The 19,487-nt window shown below is 39.2% G+C and overlaps 1 protein-coding gene across 4 annotated transcripts in view; it reads right to left on the bottom strand.

Moving 5' to 3' along the window:
* LOC148846338 (Haloacid dehalogenase-like hydrolase (HAD) superfamily protein) overlaps positions 1 to 19,487 on the bottom strand; it is a 101,914-nt gene that overhangs the window by 12,009 nt on the left and 70,418 nt on the right. For 2 of the 4 annotated variants that reach the window (XR_016102131.1, XR_016102130.1), the window contains one exon: positions 9,099 to 9,181. The exons of the other annotated variants lie outside the window; for them this stretch is intronic. The gene's annotated coding sequence lies outside the window, so the exon portion shown is untranslated. The remainder of the gene's footprint in view (positions 1 to 9,098; positions 9,182 to 19,487) is intronic. 4 annotated transcript variants of the gene reach the window in all.

The raw sequence follows: 19,487 nt of genomic DNA, 5'->3' as shown, positions 1-19,487 counted from the left end.
GAAATACAATGAGCAGTACACTTTCTCTTCCCTTTTCTGAGAGCAATAGGGAGATCAAGGTTATCTATAACAGAGTTAGTAGGATCAATGGGAACTAAAACAGTAGCAGGACCAAGAGGAATACCTGAATCCATGTTAGCCGAATCTAGAGTCTCCAAGGAATCGATAGGAAGTGGTGTGAGTTCTGCTATAGTGGAATCAACCACCTTATAAAGTCTCTGTCGTGAGTAATGCTGAGAAACATAACGCAAAGGAGGTGGCAAGGTAGGTGCCACAGAGTGATGGTCAAGCACAAGAGTAGACACAGTAATTGGAACTGGGAGAGGAATAGATTGCTGACTCACTTCCCCAAAACACTCTCCCTGAGAAGGATTCTTTGAGAAGAAGTACATGGATTCAAAAAAGGTGACATCCATGGTAACATATCGGCTCCCAGAGACTGGACCATAGCAGTAGTTCCCTTTCTGATTCTCTGCATATCCAAAGAAGGCACACTTCTTTGCCTTGGGATCAAGCTTTGAGCGGTGAGGACCAAGGATATGTGCAAAGCAGACACACCCAAACACCCTGAGAGGAATATGAAACATCTCCCCCTGAGGAAAAAGGAGACTGAATGGGGTGCTGAATCCAAGTATACAAGAGGATACCTTGTTAATCAGATATACTGCTGTGAGAACTGCATCACCCCAAAACTGAACCAGAACTGTAGATGTGATCATCATGCTTCTTGCAGTCTCAACAATGTGTCTGTTCTTCCTTTTTGCAACACCATTTTGCTGTGGACTGTAGGGGCAATTGCTCTGATGGACAACACCATATTTTAACAGATATGAGGCAAGGTGTCTTTCAAAATATTCCCTGGCATTGTCAGATTTGAACACCTTTATTCTTGTTCCAAACTGTGTTAGTACCATCTGATGAAATTGCCTCACCAAGGATGGTACCTCATCGCGGGATTTCATTAGGTAAATCCAAGAGTATCGTGAGAAATCATCCAAAAATAAGAGAAAATAGCGATAGCCTCCCATAGAAGGAACATGGTAAGGGCCCCACACATCCAAATGAATTATATCAAAAGAAGAAGAACATCTTTTATTACTAGGTTTAAAAGAATGTCTACAATGCTTTCCAAGTTGATAACCATCACACTCCAGATTTGACAGACTAACAGACTCAATAAGTTTTGGAAACAAAAAACTCAAAGAAGAAAAAGGTAAATACCCAAACGATTATGCCAAAGCATAATTTGACTCAGATCCTGACTCACTATCCCTAATGACATGATGATTCTGATGAGGAGGAAGTACATCCAAGAGGTAGATTCCATTCGCTTCACGACCACTCCCAATCGTCCTCTTTGAATCCAGATCCTGCAAAATACAACGACCAGGAGAAAAAATTACTGAGCAGTTCAGGTTCTTAGTCAAACTGCTAACAAATAACAAATTAGTGCTCAATCTAGGAACATGAAGGACAAAGGGTAGACAAATAGAATCACTAATCTTGACAGATCCCTTCCTAGCAATAGGAACATGGGATCCAAGACCCTATCTCTGCCAGAACAAAGTTGGTAAGAAGAAAAAATAGTGTAGCTATGGGTGATGTGCTTCGAGGCTCCAAAATCTATAATCCAAGGAGGTTCCTCCTTACCTAAAGTGGAAACATAATTTGCAATGATGTGTGAACTACCTGTGTGAGCAAAGGAGGTAGAGTGGACTCCACTAGAGCCACCTGTACCTTGCTGTCCGCTTGTGGCTGAACTGGAACTGGCTGTATCCCGCTAGTTCAGAAGTAGCCCATACCTCTCAAGTTCGGCCCTTACTGCAAAATCTGCAACAGACTACAGAGCAGTTGTAGTTGGAGGGGCCGGAGTATCACTAGTAACTGCCATGTGCGCATGGCAGACTGATTTCATAGATCAAATCTCTTTTATCTTCTTTCTTGATTTCACTGCCACTTTGTTTAGATTTCACAACACTTACCATGGCAAACTGATTAGAAATAAGGATTTTCATAATCACATCCCTCCTACACTCCCCCCTGACACAAAGGCATATGCTTGGGAGAGAGTGACACTGTCCCTAGAAAGAAGATGCTGTCGTGCAATATCATACTCAGGATTAAGGCCAGCAAGGAATTCAAACACCCTATACTTCTCTAGATGTTTCTGATAGGTAGTTGCATCCTTAGTGGTTTCCCAAGCAAATGTCTCTAAATAGTCAATCTCCTGCCATAGGGTTTTAAGGACTGAAAAATAGGCTGCAACAGATCTATCTCCCTGCCTTGTAGCAATAATCTGATTTCTCAATTGATAAGCCCTAGCAACATTCTCCCTCTGTGAATAGGTTTCTGCAACCCCATCCCATATCTCCTTAGTTGTATTTGCCCATAAAAGAATTTACTTATATGTGGCAGCATGGAATTACACAACCAAGTCATCACCAAATAATTCTCCTGTACCCACCGGGAGTTGCTAGTTTCGGGTTTCACCTCTTTACCAGTGATATACCCTAATTTCCCACAAGCACCAATGGCCATCTTTGCAAATTGTGACCATTCCAAGTAATTTGCACCATCCAACCTAACTGTAGTAATGGTCCCAGCCCCGAAGGGGTCTCCAGCACATCCTCCCACTGGTCCCATTTCACTCTCGGGCTTATTTTCAACTCCGTGGCCCTCCATGCTTCTAAAAAAAGGTAAAGGAAATAACTAAAATCTGTAGCAAGATCAAACAAAACACCTTTTGGAACCAACAACACCTTCCTAGTGTCCTAGACTTTCTTCCCACAAAATATTCATTTTATATGGGATGGGAGAAGAGAGGAAGAGGCAGCCGCCCTCTCTAGAAGCCTCCAAACCAAGCAGGACTTGAATCGCCCCTTACAAAAAACTCGAAGGAACCCTAAAAAATCAGGGTGCCACTTCTTAGGTAAAAAATGAAGAGTTCAACAAAAACAAGACTCTTCCCCTTTCTCCACTTTTTCCTGATTTTGATGAAAATCCCTAGACCAGCTACAGGGCACACATATCCATCAAAAAAATCCAAAAACTGGGCTTACTTGAGAGCTTCGTGTTAGACAGTTTTGTATGCCCTTAGCTTCAATCCAATTTGATGTACTTTTGACATTTAGTGTAAATAAACAAAGCACATGTTTGATTCATGTTGTTTGGTATATTTCTGTGTAAGACCCTAAAACTAGACACTTATAGAGACTCGTGTTAGTTTTAAATGTTCACAGCCATTGGATAAGTCTGGGGAGATTTATCTTGCCAAGGCTAATACTGATGTGCCACCAAGTGTTGGGATGGCTTGTCTCGGCCACCAGGACCCAAGGCATATGCAGTGGGGCTCAAAACCTGGACATGTTGGGGCAGTCTGAGAATTCATCTGAGTGAGTGATCATAGTGACAGAATCAGCCCCTTTGTCGAACAATGGTAATGATCGGGAATGCACTCTCTTTGATGGAAACCAAACTGCCAGCAGTTGATTGCAATCGTTGGAATTTTGTTTTGCAAAATTAATATATATATATATATATATATATAAATGTATATGTACGGTTTCAAAAGATTTGCAAAAAGGTTTTAATTCCCGGGATCCTTGTGAGTAGAGAGTGCGGCACTGTTCCTTGCAACCGAGGGAGAGGTTTTCTCTTGTCGGGCAGTGCTTGATCATTAAGGGCTGAGAGGTTAAGTGTAAGACCATTTAGGATAATGCCTGATGGGCTAATCTTGCACTTGCCCACAGTCCCTGGGTTTTTATAAGATGGCTTGGCCCAGGGACCACTTAATGTAAGTGTTGGGCCCATAAGGTCCATGTGATGGGCTCAAGGGGGTCACTGAGTTTTTCAGTGAATTCGGTTGGGCCTTGTAATAAAGGCTGGGCCGAACCCATGTGGCTGGTGTGTAGATCAATGCTTGGGTCCCACGCCATACAAAGAAGCCCAACTGGGCAGCAGATTGGAAACTAGTTAAACACTGAACACCTAATGGGCCAAAAGCCCATTACGAGTTGGGCTGATATGATCACCCATTTATGGGGCGAATCTGAGATTAATGTTAGTTAAAAGGATTGGGCTTTTGACCTTATCCACTTTGGGAGACCAAATTCAAATCAGATTTGAATCTGGTAACCTCCTGATAAGATTAGGAGTAAATTAACTTAATCTGCAGATAGGATTAAGATTATCCCCTATCCAAATATTGATTTGGATTGGGATGACTCCTAATTAGGAGGATTTCTTAATCAAGAAGAAAGGAGGAGAAAATAAGATTCGAAAATATCAGATTTTGAACCAAGTTTTCCAAGAGAGAAGAAAGTCTTCTGCATATAGAGATTAGATCTCAAAACTCCAGAGAGAAGAAAAGCTGTTCAGCCATCTTCGTCCTGGGAGTTCTCCTCCAGCCGCCGCCAACCCCTATTGCAAGATTCGATCTTTGTAGGAGAAAGAAGTCAAGAAATCAGTTCTTGACATCAGTCTTGCAAAAAAGACTGAAAAGGATTCGGTGTTCAGAGTTTCTAGTGGGTTCTTGTGAAGGATCCAGTGTGTAGGACGCACCCTGCTGGTTCCGTTCCATCCACAGCTGTGTCATCTTCAGCGGGAGCGAATCTTGGTGTCTTCTTTGGGCATGAACACCAACTTTGGGAGATACTGTTTCTCCGGATCAGGTATAATCCTCCCTATTTCCTTTTGGTTCAGATCTGGTTTCATTATGGTTCAAGTAGAATCCTTGAATATTGTATTCTAAATTTAGGGAATATGATTCCCAGTTGGGAGAAGGTAGGAAAATTTTTGAAATTCGCCCATCCATTCCGCACCTTTTATGGCGTCCATTAGATGGATCCTACCATTCTTTCACTTCGATCAGCCTCTTAAATCACCATGCAGTCGGCCGATCTAGGGCTGCATGAGAGAACAACTTCAAGAAGCTTCGGCCTACTCTGATACCAAGTAGAAATCACTATTTGCTGATTCAGTCAAGTTTCTTGCGAAAGGAAAGGGGGGGAAGATGAAGATTTCAGCAGTAGAGAAGGAGAAGAAAAGAGTAGGAGGTCAGCCAGGATTGTGAAAGTTAACAAACCCTAGCCGCCTACCTCTCATTATATTTATATTTAACTTAAAGATGAGATATTACAAGGATGCCCTTAGTAGGGCGGCTACTAAAAGCTGAACAGTCAACTTAAAAAAAAACATAAACTAATGGGCCTAAGGCCCAACAACTTCCTAACTAAATAAAAACAAACCGGACTACTCAACAAACTATATATCACTGCAAGGGGAAAATAGAGTATATCAATGGAAAGCATTAAAAGGTTGTTATTCTGTAAGTTTAGTACCGCAAAGGTACTTTGGTACTTTCATCATCTTTTATTTTATGTTGTGTCACCCTAGTATAAATAATAAAAAGCTTGCGCCACCAGCAGCTCTTTGAGACTCCAAATCTCTTTTCTCCTCTCCTCTCTCTTCTCTTTTCTTCCTTCTTCTCTTCTGAACAACATGGTATCAGAGTGGGACTATCAGATTTGAAAGAAGAGATCGAGCAAACCTCTTTTCTGTCTTCTTCCTTCACCAGCTACAGTGGGATTTGTTGAAGATCCAGATCCAGTATTCTTTTCTGCATCAGACTGAAGTACTCTCTCTCCTTTTCTCCTTTTTATTCTTTTTTCTGGTCGTGTGCCAGAACAAAACCTGTAATAGGTTCAGTTATTTGATGTGAGGTGAGCAGCACCTCCTTCTTTCCTTTTCTGTGGGATCAGCTGATCCCTGTAATAGACGATAGGTCGGTGATGACCTTTATATGCTGCAACAGCAGCCTTCTGATGGATTTATAGGTCAGGGGATGACCTGTATATGCTGTGACAACAGCCATACTTGATTTGTAGGTCAAGAGAGGACCTGCACATGCTGCGACAGCAGCCATACTTGATTTATGGTAGGCCAGTGATGACCTGTTAGTTCTGTAACAGAAACTAATTTTGTTTGAAGAACTGAGCTTTAAGAAAGAGAAAAGGAGGGGAGTGGTGTCTCCTCAATGCAGAACGGAATAAGTGGGTGTATGGATTTATCCTTCCCTATGGCTGTTGTACCCCTGGATGGCTTAAATTATTTAGAGTGGTCGAGGGGGATCAAGTTATATATTACTGCAAGGGGGAAGATACGGTATATAAATGGGAGAATTAAAGAACCAAATTTCGGGAATGCTGAGTATGATAGATGGAACCAGGAAAACAACATGGTTATGTCTTGGCTTCAAGTGTCTATGCAACCCCAGGTGAGACAGAACTTTATGTGGGCTGAAATGGCTTATGAGATTTGGGGACAAGCAAAATCGACCTATTCTGAACTGTGTCACTATGCAAAAATCTATCAGTTACAAGCAGAATCATCCACTTGTAAACAGGGGGAGAGGAACCTTTTTACGTACTATTCAGACTTGACCTCCGTCTGGAACTACCAGAGTGTAGACTGGAAGTGTGATGAAAATGCAAAAGCATACAAGAAACTTGTTTCCCAACAAAGAGTGTTTGCATTTCTCCATGGCTTGAACCCACTGTATGAATCCATTAGAGTCCAAATCCTAGGAAACAACGATCTTCCATCTGTCCAGGAGGTTTATGCATTAGTACAGTCAGAAGAAAGTAGAAGAAATTTAATGAACAACTCTGGAGGGGATGCAGTTGTGTTGGCAGCGAAAGGAAATGTTACTACAAGTGGGGGAAATTTTTTTAAGAAGGGCGACCTTCATAAAAGGGTGGAGGACAAAGACAAACTATAGTGCACCCATTGCCAGAAACCCTGACACATCCATGAAACATGCTAGGATCTTCATGGGAAACCAAAATGGGCCCAGGAATTGAGAAAGAAGTGTGGAAAAATAAAGAGGAAAAGAAGAAGAAATGAAGAGGGAGAGAAAAGAAATACTTCTGTATTGATAATGTGTTGATGAAACATATTGAGCATACAACTTAAGTAAGAAAAGATATGAGAGATAAACTCCTAGGATCTCTCTCAATTACTCCTAGAATCTCTTTCAATTAGGGATTGATTAAATCTTTCCCTTAATCCTAGGATATGACTTTCCTAATTTTATTCAAATCTAATCTTTCCTAAATTTATTCAAATTTGTAATCAATCAAATCAAATCTTTCTAAATTTGGAGCAAATCATATATTTCTTAATTTGTCGCAAATCATATCTTGCCGACATATTGATTCTAGGAATCTTTAAAGAGATAATTACAGATAGGTAACTTGTACAGTTGTACTTTGGGGGTAGTGACACAAGTACCCAAACAGGCATTCTTCACATCTAGTTGATTCACTGGCCAATCAAGGTTAGCTGCAATAGATAAGAGTACTCGAACTGTATTTAGTTTCGCCACTGGAGAAAAGGTCTCAGAGTAGTCCACTCCATATATCTGAGTAAAGCCTTTAGCTACTAGGCGAGGCCTATATCTCTCCAAGGATCCATCTGAGTTGTAGTTCAAAGTGAACACCCATTTACAACCAACAACTGTCTTTCCATCCGACAGATCCACTTTCTCCCAAGTAGCATTCTTTTCCAAAGATCTCATCTCCTCAAAAACAACTTTCCAGTTAGGAACATTTAGAGCCTCCTAGATACTGTTAGGAATGGAAACACTAGACACTTGTGAAATAAAGGCACAATATGAAGGTGAAATATTTTTGTAGGATACAAAATTTCACAGAGGATGTTTTGTACAAGACCTAACACCTTTCCTAAGAGCAATGGGAAGATCAAGCTGACTGCAAGAATTAGAATTACCTGGAGGAATATTTTCAGGTATTTTTGGAGAATTATCATGAATTTCATAATCCACCCTCAGATCAGATTCTTGTTGATGCTGCGGAATAGTGCATTTCCTTTTCAGTGCTAGATGTTCCCTTGAATATACAAGGCCTTTATACTGTTTTGCACACATCTTTGTTGTTTTAGCTTTTTTATTTTGAAATGGCATCACCGAAGGTTGTTCATTTTCAATATTTAATTCATTTGTTTCCACTGATTTTGTATTTTCTACCTTACTTTCTTTCGGTGACTGGTTGTGAGGAACATCATTATGAACAAATTCAAACATTAAATCAGAACCAACTAAAAGACCATCTTCACTAGTGTTGCTCTCCCACTGAAGATGGGAGTGTCTGTAGTAGGAGGTTCCTTCAAAGAATGTGACATCCATAGTCACAAATATCCTTTTCAAAACTAGATCAAAGCATTTGTAACCTCTTTAATTAGTGGGATAGCCTACAAAAATACGTTTATGTGCTTTTTGATCATGTTTTGAACGTTTAGGATAATGGTCATGAACAAAGGCCACACTTCCAAAAATTTTTAAGGGAATGTTTGTCAATAGCCGAGAGTTTGGAAAACAGTTAGTGAAAACCTGTATGGGTGTTTTAAAATCCAAAATTCGTGTAGGCAGTCTGTTAATCAAATAAGTGGCTGTTAAAACGGCTTTTCCCCAAATATACATAGGAACCTTAGTCTAAAAACTCAGGGCTCTAGCAACTTCAAGGAGATGTTTGACTTTCCTTTCAGCCACCCCATTTTGTTGAGGTGTATTATTACACGAACTTTGGTGTACAATTCCTTTCTCAGCAAAAAAATTCCCTAACACATTGTTAAAAAATTCCTTTCCATTATCACTTTGAAAAATTTTAATCTGAGTCTGAAATTGTGTTTGAACCATATTATAGAAAGTTTCAAACATAGTTTCAGTATCTGATTTATCTTTTAAAAGGAAAACCTAAGTGATCCAAGTATGATCATTAATAAAAGTAATGAACCAACGCTTTCCAGAAAGAGTTGTTACTCTAGAAGGACCCCAAACATCACTGTGAATCATAGTAAATGGTTTTGATTTTTTATATGGTTGGGACGGAAAATCAGCACGATGATGTTTTGCCAATTCACAAGATTCACACTTAAAACACGAATGATTTTTATTCATGAATAACTTGGGAAATAGATGCTTTAAATATTGAAAGCTAGGATGTCCTAACCGATAATGCCATAACAAAACCTCACTATCACTAGAAACCGACATAGAGCTAAAACAAGTCTGTCGATCTTGCCTTCCAAAGGTTGATCATTTATTAAAGAAGTAGATGCCACCATCCAGTTTAGCACCCCCAATCATCTTCCCCGAGGTTAAATCCTGTAGTTCACAACAAGAATACCAAAAATTAACCCGACAATTATGATCAAGGGTTAGTTTGCTAACAGATAAGAGATTGTATGATAGGTTAGGAACATGTAGAACATCTTTAAGATTTAGAGAATGAGAAATAGACATAGTTCCTTTTCTAGTAACAGTAGCAAAATGAACCATCTGCAATTTTAACCTTCTGATTCCTTGCACAGGGTGTATATGAAGAGAAGAACTGTGAAGTGTCGGTCATATGATCAGTGGCACCTGAATCTAATATCCAGGAGCCATTAGATTTGGTACAAGCAATGGCTACAATGAAAAAATTACCTAATTGGGCTAGAGAGCAGGATGGGTTAGAGTTTCTTAACGATTGGGATTGAAACATTTTATATAAGTGCTCTATTTGTTCTTTTGTGAAAGGAAGAGACTCCGAGGATGATTGCTTCCCTGGATCCGAATTGCTTACTTGAAGCGCGCGGACATCTCCCCCTGATGTCACTGTTTGATTTTTTCTTCCACATTCGAGTATTCAGTTCGAACAATTGTGAATGATTGTCCAGGTCTGAATAGGTTTCCCTAACAGCTTCCCACACATCACGAGCAGTCGACAGGAACATGAATGGTTTTCCAACCACAGGATCCATAGAGTTGATCAGCCAGGCGGTAACCATAGATTTTTCAGAACGCAACTGCCTGTACTTTGGATCATCAGTGGCTGGCGGTTTTACTTCGCCATTCAAATAGCCGAGTTTCCCTTTGTCGTCGATCACCAACTGCACGAACTGAGACCACTCAAGATAATTCTTTCCATTCTATTTGTGAATGGTAATCTGAAGAGAATTCTCAGAGAGAGATGGCCGTTGATTGAATACCTCCCTCGAAAGATGTCACACCACTGGTAGCATCTGAAGAGGCTGAACCAGAGCCAACCATGGCGGCCTTAAAATTCATGATCGGACCCTAAAGCTCTGATACCATGTCGAAAAAAAAATAGGAAGAGAAGAAGAAATGAAGAGGGAGAGAAAAAGAAATACTTTTGTATTGATAACGTGTTGATGAAACATGTTGAGCATACAACTTAAATAAGAAAAGATAGGAGAGACAAACTCCTAAGATCTCTCTCAATTACTCCTAGAATCTCTCTCAAATTGGGATTGATTAAATCTTTCCCTTAATCCTAGGATATGACTTTCCTAATTTTATTCAAATCTAATCTTTCCTAAATTTATTCAAATCTGTAATCAATCAAATCAAATCTTTCTAAATTTGCAGCAAATCATACCTTTCTTAATTTACTGCAAATCATATCTTGTCAACAAGAAGCAAGGTTCAGATATGAATAAGAAGTTAGGACAGCAAGGTCCAAGAAAGTTCATCACAGCAAATATGGCTTCTCAGGAGAATCAGGCCCCCACTACTACTATGACTCAGAGACACATTTCTGGTTTTGACCGAGGGAGGATATTATTAATTCCTTCCGTGACCATTTAGACCTCTATGGTAGAACAATTCGTCAGATGGATTCTCCTCCTTCAACTTCATTTGTGTCTACATCAGGTAACGCTACCACAACTTTCCATGTATTGTCTCTTTCCCCTGACTCTCCTTGGATAATTGATTCTAGAGTGTCAAAACATATGATTGGTAAGTTCACTTATTTCCAGACCTACCACCTCCTCTCTAGAAGAGACAAGGTGAGACTAGCTGATGGTTCATACTCTACCATAGTTGGTCAAGGAACCATTTCTCTTCCCTTTAGCCTCATCCTAACTAATGTTTTACATGTTCCAAAATTCCCTATTAATTTGTTCTCTGTTAGTAGTATCACTAATTCTTTAAACTCCTTAGTGACCTTTTTCCCTTCTTATTGTGTGCTCTAAGATTTGGCCTCAGAGAAGACGATTGGTAGAGGATGTATGGTAGATGGACTCTACATGCTGGAGAATAAGGCTGGTCTTACAGTCACAGAGTCTAAAAGTCAGTCTAGTACAAGTCAGGTCTATTTATGGCACAATCGTCTTGGTCATTTGTCTTTTGAGTCTTTAAAATTGGTGTTTCCAAAGTTATTTAAGTCAGTGTTAGCGTCAGAGTTTACATGTCAAACTTGTCAATTGATTAAGCATTGTAGAACTCATTGCCTACATCTAGATACATCTTTATGGTGGGGTCTTGTGCAGTTAACTGGAAAAGCAGCAAACAATGGTCCACTACAGATTCCACAACCGAGGCCGAGTACATTGCTGCAAGTGAAGCTGCCAAGGAAGCCGTGTGAATGAAGAAGTTCTTTCATTAATTAGGAGAAGTTTCATCCAGCACATCACCCATTCCACTATTGTGTGACAACACTGGAGTCATTGCTCATGCTATGGAACTGTGAGCCCACTTGAAGTCAAAGCACATCGAGAGGAAGTACCATGTACTACGGAAGATAGTTGGAAGAGAGGACATCCTGATTCAGAAGGTAGCATCAGTGGAAAATGTAGCAAACCCACTGACTAAGCCACTAACACAGAAAGTGTTTGAGAAACACATGGAAAGTATGGGACTCCGGCTTATACCCGATTGAACCTAAGTGCAAGTAGGAGTTGTTAGACAATGTATGCCCTTAGCTCCAATCAGCATGATGTACATTATGACATTTATTGTAAATGAATAAAGTACAGATTTGATTCAGCTTATTATGCTGTGTTTCTGTATAATACCCTTAAATTGGATACATATGAGATTCGTATTAGTATAGAATCTTCACAGCCATTGGATAAATCTGATGAGATTTATCTGGCCAAGGCTGACACTGATGTATGGCCAAGTTGGTAGGGGTGGTTTGTCTCAACTGCCAGATTGAGACCTGAGGTACATGTAGTGTGGGTTTTTTTTGAAACCTTGAACCGGACCAAAATTCCAGTATTGCCATGGACCTTGGAGATAGATGGATAAAACTAGAATATTACACCTGACCACTAGACTCGATTATGATACTACACTACGTGTTGGATTGTGCTATCCTTCATATGCCAATCAGTGAGATCCTTAGAGGGGGGTCAAAACCTGAGTATGTTGGGACAGTCTGAGAATTCATCTGAGTGGGTGGTATAGTGACAATGTCAGCCCCTTCGTCGAATAAAGTGAATAATCAGGGATGCACTCTCTCTGATGGAAACCTAAACTGTCGATAGTTGATTTCAACTATTGAAATTTATTTTTGCAAAATATATTTATATAGAGATATACATAGAATAATAAATCTGAATTTCCTTTCCATATTATTCATTTTGATGTTTGGGGCCCTATTACATTACCATCTGAGAGTGGCTACAATTGATGATTACTCTAGATACACATGGATATATCCCATCTGAGAGTGGCTACAATTGATGATTACTCCATTGAATGATCTTCACCCAATTTCAAACTGAGATCCAAATTTTCCAATCCGATAATGCCAAAGAGTATTTTCATAATGATCTCATGGAATTCTTTGCTTTGCGTGGATCATTTAACCGTAGCTCATGTGCCCTAACACCACAACAAAATGGTGTTGCTAAAAGAAAGAACCGACACCTTCTTGAAGTGGCTAGGGGTTTAATCATTCATATGAATGTCCCGGAACGTTTGGCTTGAGGCTGTCCTTTGTGCTACCTTTCTCATTAACCGTACACCCTCTCGTTGGTTACGGTGCAAAGCCCCACATCAGCTTCTTTTTTCCTAAGGCTCATCTTCTTTCTATTCTTCCTCGTTTGTTTGGTTGCCGTTGCTTTGTTCAAATCTAGCGCCCACCCGTGGAAAATTGGATCCTCATGCTATTCCTTGCATCTTCTTGGGGTACTCCTTTACTCAAAAGGGATACCGATGCTTTGATCCTGTCTCTCAGAGATATTATGTTTCTATGGATCTCTCTTTCTTTGAAAATGAGCCTTTCTTCCCTGTTTCTCCTCAGGGGGAGTGTAGGAATGAGGAGAAACTAGTTCAACTCCCTCTTCTTCTTGATCCTCCTCCCTTTCATGTTTTCTTTCGACGTCACAAAGGCCAGCCAAGTTCAAGAGCTGTGGAACATCTAGAAGCTATACCACCAATGGCATCAAATTCTCCGGGGGTGGATTCTACCCAACCAGGTACCTTGGTTCCCATTGATGTTCTTGACCCTATTGCCATTGATACCTCTATTGCTGATGACCTTGACCTTTCTATTGCTCATCGGAAAGGTGATAAGTCTTGCACCACTAAACACTCCATTTCCCACTTTGTTTCCTATGAGAACATTTAACCTTCCTTTTGGGCCTTTCTCTCTTCCATTGACAGCGTTCCTATTCCTAAGAATGTGGAAGAAGCTCTTTTGGTGCCTGAATAGACAGATGCTATGAAGGAAGAGATTAATGCTTTACATAAAAATGGCACACGGGAAGGGAAATGGAGAGTAATCCAAGACTGAAATGGAGTAGAATGAGGTTTCATAAAAAACTTCAATATCTGAAAAGTAGAATTAACGAGTGGAATCTATTAGATTTTGGAAGACTAGAGGAATGGAAACAACTGGTGACTGCTCAAATTGAGGCCTTGGATAGTAAGGAAGGGGGGGGTTGTTTTATAGAAGAGGATAAAGAGCAAGGATGGAAACTACACAAACAATTAGAGGATTGTCTTCTGTAGGAGGAAATAAGTTGGAGACAAAAGTCAAGGTGTAAGTGGTTGAAAGAGGGGGATAGAAATACGAAGTTTTTTCATGCAATGGCAAATGGAAGAAGGAGAAGGAATTATATCTCAAGTTTGGAGATTGAAGGGGCAATAATTTCCAATCAAAGAGAAATTGCAGGGGCCTTCGCAAATCATTTTAGGTCTATTTTTAGAAGTCCCCTAAACAATAGGGTATGGCTTGAAGGATTGGAATGGCCCACACTAAAACTGGAGGAATGAGAATGGCTGGAAAGTGTGGAAGAGATAAGGGAAGCAGTGTTCTCTATGGGCAGATCAAAGGCACCAAGCCTTGATGGTTTTACGACGACTTTTTATCAGGATTGTTGGGAGATATTAAAAGAGGACCTAAGGCTAGTGTTTGATGAATTTTATTCTTGGTTCCCAAGAAAAGGAATGCAAATCACCTGAGAGACTATAGGCCGACCAGCCTGGTTAATAGCCTATATAAGATCATCATTAAGGTGTTGTCCATTAGAATTAGAAAAGTGCTCCCAACATTTATAACAGACAACAAAGGAGCTTTTGTGAAAGGTAGGCAAATAACATATCAAATACTGATAGCAAATGAGAATTTGGAGGAGTTCAAGAGATCCAAGAAAAAAGGGGTGGTATGCAAATTGGATTTGGAAAAGGCTTATGACATGGTGGAATGGTCCTTCTTGTTGGAGGTTATGGTCTAATTGGGTTCGGAGACAGGTAGTGTAAGTGGGTGATGGAATGTATCAGGAAATGCCATTATTCCATTTTGATAAATGGGACAGTGGTAGATTTCTTTCCAGCTTTGAGACGAATAAGACAAGGAGATCCTCTTTCCCCCTTCTTATTCACGATGGTCGTAGAGGTTTTGGGGAGATTAATTTCTAGAGCAAACTCCAGGGACTTAATAGGAGGATGGAGAGTTGGAAGGGAGAGCGTGCCACTCTCACATTTGCAATTTGTAGATGACACAATACTCTTTTGTGAAGGAGGGGACCTTAATAGGATAAGAAACCCGAAGCTCACTATACAACTCTTTGAGCAAATGTCAAACCTTAAGGTGAAATTTGAGAAGAGTTGTCTAGTGGGGGTCAATATGAGGGAGGGGGAGACATCGGAGGTGCAGACATCCTGGAGTGCGTAGTTTCTAATTGGCCTTTAAATTACCTCGGTTTGCTATTAGGAGACAACCCTTAGAAAGATGAGTTTTGGATTCTGGTTGTGGAGAGGTTTGAAAAGAGACTTGCAACTTGGAAGAATAATTATTTGTCTCTTGGTGGGAGAATCACTTTAATTAGATCTACATTAGCTAACTTTCCTGTCTACTTCTTATCAGTCTTTAAGATTCCAGCTAAGGTGGCTAACAGGTTAGAAAAACAAATGAGAGAGTTTCTTCGGGAGCCAGGGGAGGAGAAGGACCATAAGGTTAGGTGGGAGATGGTTTGTAGTAGCAAGAGGGAGGGAGGTTTGGGTATTGGGAATATAAGGAATAGGAATTTGGCACTACTAGAGAAATGGTTGTGGAGATTCTCTTTGGAGAAGGATAAGCTGTGGGTGAAGATAGTGGGCAGCATTCATGGGGTAGCAAACAATGGATGAGATTCTGGGATTTTGGCAAGGACTACAAGAGAAGCACCTTGGAAAGCTATTCAAGCTATTTTGCCTTTGTTCTCTCCATGGATCAGGTATGACTTGCACTCAGGTAATCTCATCAATTTTTTGGAACATATCTGGATTGGGGATTCCCCTTTAAAAGATCAATTCCTGAGTCTTTTCACTCTTTCCACTCTTAAAAATGAATCAGTTTCCTCCTTCCTTGTTCCTTCTAACTCAACTTCTGGGTTCAGCTTGAACTTGGGCTTTAGAAGGGAAATCAGGGACACAGAGTTTGATTGTATCTTATCCTTGCCATCCATTCTTGAAGGGGTTTTATTAAAGCCAACAAAGATAGACAGTAGAATTTGGTCTCTCACCCCCTCTGGTTCTTTCACATGTGCTTCTTTCTTTAAAGATCTAACACAACCTTCTTTGGGTTTATCATTCCCTGTTCAAGAGGTGTGGTGTCTTCCTATACCCCCTAAGGTTAGGAGTTTCTGTTGGGAAGCCTTTATGGAAAGAGTTAATACATGTGATCTACTTCAAAGAAAAAGACCCAACAGTTGTTTGTGTCCTCATTAGTGTGCTCTCTATATAGCTGATGGTGAGTCTGAATACCATTTACTGATTTCCTGTCGGTTTACTAAAGGCATTTGGGAGTGGTGTACTTCTTTGTTTGGGTGCAGGTGGATCCCCCCTTTGAATGTGTAGAGTTTATTCAGTTACATGTCGAGTGGGCCAACAAAAAGGGCCAAGGTTATGTGGAGACATATAAGGGCTGCAGTATGTTGGACTGTCTGGGAGGAGAGGAACTCACGGATATTCTCAGAAAAGGAGAGAACCTTGGAAGTACTTTTGGAGGTAATCCATATTAGGGTGATGCATTGGCTGAAAACTTAGGCATTTTTTGCAGATTTCTCAATAGATGAGATGGTAAAAAACTGGAAGGAAATTGCAGAATTAGCTTCAGATAAGAAGGCATTACTTTCTTACTGGAGTCCTCCACCTAACAACTTTATTAAACTGAATTTTGATGGCAGTAGTATTGGCAATCCAGGACCATCTGGAATAGGGGGAGCAATAAGAGATGAACATGGGAATCTGTTAGCTATGTTTTCAAGACCAATTGGGGAAGGAGACTCTTTGAGGGCTGAGATTCTTGCAGCTCTTGAAGGGGTACGAAGAGCCAAGCAGCTGCAATTTAGTAAGCTGATCATTGAAGGAGACTCTGAAGTTGTGGTGAACTGGTTAAAAGAGGATAACTCAAGGATATGGAAGTACAGCAATGAAAAAAGAAAATTTAAGTGGCTGACTAAGGATGTTGAAATTCAGTACAATTGGGTTAAGAGAAGTGCAAACTCACTGACAGATGGTTTAGCTAGGCAAGGGGTTAATAGGAGCTTTTTGTTTTGGGCTTTATTGTAATTGTATTTGCTGCTCATTGATTGTACTTGGGAGCTAAGATTGTTTAGGCCCCTTGCTTTGTAATTCTTCTTAATATTAATTAATACATTTCACAATTATTGATAAAAAAAAATGCATTTTAGGGAATGTGCCTTGCCTAGGTCCTAGGCGCAGCATTTTCAAAAGGCGCATGCCTGGTGCACCTAGGTGTGCACTTGATGTGCTTTGTAACTCAGCCCAATTGTGTGCCCTTTTAAAATATTTCACTTATTTCGCTTACTCACCAAAGCTCTGAGAACCCCCTATTTGCTAATGTTGTTCATTCGTTCGTCCTAATAAAATATATTCTTAAAAGGCAATTAAAATTATAAAATCGTTATTTTTTTTGTGTGAGAATTAAGAATTTAAGACCCTAACATAGACGTGTTTGGGCTTGTTTCAAGGGCATGGTACAAAGGCGGTGCGTAGAATAATCAGGAAGGCAATACATCATATTAGTTACTTGAAGTAATACAATTAGGGATAAAAAAGAGATTGTGGGTTTTATATGCTTGAAAAATTTTATATGTTTGATTTTATTTTTAAATTTTCATTAGAATACACTTTACATGTTATGATTATGTATTTTAATTTTGGATAATAGGTTTTTAAAACATTTATTTTAAAATTTAAGTTTATATTTTTTATTAATATTTTTTTTAAGGTGCAATGCCTTGCACCTTGCGCCTCAAGTGCAAATTTCCCCTTTATCTTTTTTTGCACCTTGCGCTTTTAAAACACTACATGCTTGATCATGCCCGTATTGATTGACATGCTATATGTAGGAATAAAAATGCAAACTTCACTTATGCCTCAAGTCCTTGACAATATACATAATTTTCAAAAGGAAATGTTTATAGACTTCATACTATTCTTTTAGTACCTCTTATTTTCAAATTTCTTTTTTCCCCAAAATGTCCTTCCTACATTAGACATCAGAAAAAACAAAAAGCATAATTTTCAAAATACTTTTATTTCAAAGCTTTTTTTTTTTTGCTTTTTAGACAGACTCCAGAGCAACAGAATGTCACCTTAGTTTCCTCCTCTAAAGCTCTACTATATGTAACATTGCTGGAGGTTGAAGATGTTGACATGTTAAGTTGATGCTCTAGTGGTACTTCCCCAAGAACCCTTAAAGAAATCAGAACTAATAGCACAAAATTGAAAAAAGGAAATGCAAATTTCCAAAAGAAAAATTATACATGTCACCTTAGTTTCCTCCTCTAAAGCTCTACTATATGTAACATTGCTGGAGATTGAAGATGTTGACATGTTAAGTCGATGCTCTAGTGGTACTTCCCCAAGAACCCTTAAAGAAATCAGAACTAATAGCACAAAATTGAAAAAAGGAAATGCAAATTTCCAAAAGAAAAATTATACAAGAGGCAAGCAATATTGACCCTATCACAGTCTATTACATCTAAGCAATTAATTGGTATTTATGAGCATCTTGACAGGGTGGTGAATAATAGGTCATTTGTCTCAGTTTTGATGTTTGGTAATGGATGGATCATCCCAACACTAAGTGACTACCTAGACAATTCAAATTGAACCACTTGATGTTGCTTATGTAATAAGAAAGAAAATAGAAAATAATTCAAAAAAGAAAGGAGAAGAGGGAATTTGGATGGAATTTCATTAATAAATGATAGATTACATTAATGTTTGGAGACTCATCCAATGAAGAAAGGGTTTACTCACCAAGAGAGGACTCTTTTAACCCTCAAAAGAAAGCTTCTAGCTTCGAAAAATAAAGGTAAAATTTTGGAACTCTCCTTGCTTGAAGTTACATTGCTTGATATAGAGAAAAATATAACTATCGAGGAATTCAATGGAAAACTAGTTGTTACAAACCCACTAACAAACTAGTTGTCAGAAGCCCACTAGAAAGCCATTAACTAAAATAGCTATTTAAAGCTCTTTAGTGAGTTTACATATAGTTCCACTTCTCTTCTTAAAAAATGATTTGGAACTTCAAGGAGCATTTTTAAGTTCCGCACATCATATGCAACTGACCATCCTATTTCAAGTGCTTGGAGAATAATGCATTGACTCCAAAATCTATAACCTTCAAATTCCTTTTGATGTTGAGGAAGAGATTTTTGGGCTTCAAATTCCATGGGTTCAATCAATGAAGAAGGAAGAGGAGTTGGAGGACAAAAATGGAGGGAGGGGGAGAGAGAGAGAGAGAGAGAATTGAAGCTTGAACGAGAAGTTGAAGAGAATTGACGGAATGCTAACAGCTAAACTGAGTGTATATTTCTAAAAGTTCAGAGTACTTGGTTGTTGCACTTTAAAGTTTGGGTACTTGTGTCATTACCCCCAAAGTACAATTGTACAATATACCTATCTGTAAATATCTCTTTAAAGATTCCTAGAAAGAATATGTCCGCAAGATATGATTTGCGGCAAATTAAGAAAGATATGATTTGCTGCAAATTTAGAAAGATTTGATTTGATTGATTACAAATTTGATTTGATTACAGATTTGAATAAATTTAGGAAAGATTAGAATTGAATAAAATTAGGAAAGTCATATCCTAGGATTAAGGGAAAGATTTAATCTATCCCTAATTGAGAGAGATTCTAGGAGTAATTGAGAGAG

The sequence above is a fragment of the Nelumbo lutea genome, chromosome 7 (genome assembly GCF_056320005.1).
Source record: "Nelumbo lutea isolate HS-2025 chromosome 7, American lotus-T2T, whole genome shotgun sequence".
NCBI lineage: Eukaryota > Viridiplantae > Streptophyta > Magnoliopsida > Proteales > Nelumbonaceae > Nelumbo > Nelumbo lutea.
This window is presented reverse-complemented; position numbering and strand designations above follow the sequence as displayed.